Genomic DNA, 3261 nt, shown 5'->3' with positions numbered 1-3261 from the left:
GGAGACCGCATGACATGGATAGCGATAGGGTTAGGGTTAGGGATCATTCGGGGTTTTGGATCCATGGTGCCTAAGTCGGTGGCCAGGGAGCGGAGGGAGGAAGCGGTGCTGGAGTGAGGGTTCGATCTCGCCGTCTTCGTCTTCATCTTCATCGTCTTCCACATCTTCGACCTCATCTCTTTCATCTTCTTAGTCGTCGACCTCGGGGAGACCGCATGCTCCTCGTCGTCGGCGAAGGCATCGAAAGGTTGCACTCGTACATATTTAAATAGAAACAACGATATTTAAGCACTTTTTAAAGCGTAAAGCGCAATATATTAAGCGAAACATCGATAGTTAAACAAAGACAAACAAGCGTATAAAGCGAGAACTCATTTCTTAAGCAGAGAACTCATTTCTTAAAGCAGGAGAACTCATTTCTTAAGCGAGAGCTTATTTTTTAAGCGAGAGCCCTCATTGGTAGGGACATTGAGTATCTCATCGTCGATCTCGCTGTGAGCGCTGAGTCTTGAGCTCCGGATCTGGCGGCGATCTCGAAGGTGGCGTGCTCGTGTGGGGTCTTAAAGGAGAAATCTTTATCGGCGTTGGCGATCCGGTTGGCGACGTTCCTCGGCGGTCAGTGGTGAGGTCTTGATGGCGGCGTCGGATAAGGCAGAGTCGAACGAAGCGGAACCATTCTCGATTGCGGAGACCGCATAACATGGATAGCAATAGGGTTAGGGTTAGGGATCATTCAGGGGTTTTGGATCCATGGTGCCTAAGTCGGTGGCGAGAGCGGAGGGAGGAAGCGGCCGATGAGGGTTCGATCTCGCCTCGTCTTCGTCTTCGTCTTCATCGTCTTCCACATGCGTCGACCTCATCTCTTTCATCTTCTTACGTCGTTGACCTCGGGGAAGACCGCATGCTCCTCGTCGTCGGCGAAGGCATCGAAAGGTTGCAGCCTTTTTCTCACGAACATGAAATCCCATTTTTCATGCAACGTGATGATGATTGTGAGCCGCGTGCTTTGTCTCAGCTGGCCCCAGTCCAAACTGCGATAAAGAGATTTTGGGGTGATAAATACACCACAAAAAAACTCATTTCTTAAACAGAGACCTCGTTTTTTTAAACAAAACCCTCATTTCTTAAGCAGAAAACTCATTTCTTAAGCAGAGACCTCATTTTTTTAAAGCGAAACCTCTTTTCTTAAACGAAAAACTCATTTCTTAAGCAGAAAACTCAATTTTTTAAACAAAAACTCATTTTTTTAAATAGAAAACTCATTTTTTTAAAGCGAACCTCATACCTCATATTTTTAAATAGAAGCTTCATTTTCGAAATGAAACTCATTGTACCCTAAGGGCATTATAGTAAAACCCACATCACACTTGCCATAACTTCCCATGCAAGGGACAATTTAGTCCAAAAATCCAAATTAACTCTATCAATCACTATTAGATGTTTGGGGGTTTAAAAAAATCATCAGTATTCAAAAAGGAAGGGGTTTTTGAGGAGTGCAAAACTAAGGGTGTGTTTTAGCGATATCATGAAACTTACTAGGTGTTTTTGGCAATTTCACATGATCGTATAAGGCAAGCTTTTTATTTATTTGTATAATCATACTTTAAAAATATTCAACCTAACTATCACTTGACAACAATCTGCATTGTATGGTTTTTTTATATAAAAAAAAATCTAAAAATTGAAAATTTTTAATTTACAAAAATAAAATCGATCATTTGTTGAAATAAAAATTATTTATAAAATATCAACCATTAATTAAGGGGGTTTTTTTAGTAATTTTATACAAACATTTAAAACCCTCATTGGGTTACTACGGCAACAGCTGACCAATAAAACATTTGATTCTCTTATATGAATCCAAAAGTATAATTATCTTTTAATACATGATTAAGACATAGTTATAATAAAATATGTGTCGCGAGTGATTTGTGCATATAATAACAAAAAAATCTCATCAATCTCCGAACACCTCTAGAGGCTACAATAGAGTCTTTAGAGGCTGAGGATATTTAACATTATTTGTTTAAAATTATTTTCAAAGAAAATTTTAGTTAAAAAATTAGCATTGCTTTCACCAACGTCTTTGGGCACCTGATCCCTACATAGGGGTATTCATGTCCTTCACTAAAAATGAGTGCATAGGTTGGTTGATTTATTTACTCCTTGTTTAGTGTGTGGTTTGTTTATATTTATAAAAACAAAATAAATAATAATAATAAATATAACTATATTTCCTAAATGTTTTCCTCACTTTGTCTTCGGATTAATTTTTTGAATAATCACTGAACTTTACTTCATTTTCAAAATGATCATTCAAGTTGATTTGAATCAAAGCCATTGATTTTCAATTTGTTTTCACCGGTGGGTCATTGGTTGTCTTTTGCTTCTTCTTACGGCGTGGCGGTAGGAGAAATTGACTCAATAAGCCTAGTGCAAGATTATATAATTATAGGTTGGAACTATTGAGTCAATTTCTCCATGCCAGCGTTGAAAAAAAGGCGAAACAACCAAAATGACCCACCAGATGAAAAAGCAAATTGAAAAATCGATGCTGCTTTGATTCAAATTGAACTGAATGATCATTTTGAAAATGAAGTAAAATTCAGTGATTATTCAAGAAATTAATCCCTTTGTCTTCCATCTCCTAATGATCAAAAACTCTTTGGGGTATAAATTTGTTTCCCTCCTCCAATGAGAGAAGCTTTACAACTCTTTATTATCTCCTTTTGCTTATTTTTCTATTCTTAATAAAAAAAGAAACTCAAAATCTTAATATACGACTAAAGGCAACATGGGTATTTTATTACTTGATTAAGACCAACCCATAATTTTCCATGAATTAGGCACTCCAAATAATATCCAAAAATAAATTTTGTACTGCTAATGAAGGTATTATAGAATTTTGGTAAAATCAAAAGATTTGAATGAGGCCCAAGTAAATATCCCAGATTAGTAGAACACCTAATAAAAAATAATTAAAAAAAGAAAGACACGTGAGAGAAGGATGGCTAAGTATGCCGTGGTCACGTGCATCATTCTCTGTTTGCCGTCATCATCGAAAACGACAAAAACTATGTGGCCATAGGATAAGACAAGCGTAATAAAATATTAAATAAAAAATATAAATAAAGGACAACACTCCCCATAAGAGAGACAGTGATGTACGTCAAGCGGCGTCAACGTACGATTTCATTTAAATATTACATATTGATTACTATTATTGTTAACATTTATTTAGACAAAATTATGTACTAATCC

This window comes from Dioscorea cayenensis, chromosome 9 (assembly GCF_009730915.1).
Source record: "Dioscorea cayenensis subsp. rotundata cultivar TDr96_F1 chromosome 9, TDr96_F1_v2_PseudoChromosome.rev07_lg8_w22 25.fasta, whole genome shotgun sequence".
NCBI lineage: Eukaryota > Viridiplantae > Streptophyta > Magnoliopsida > Dioscoreales > Dioscoreaceae > Dioscorea > Dioscorea cayenensis.
The sequence above is the reverse complement of the archived record's forward strand: the minus strand, read 5'-3'. Positions refer to the sequence as shown.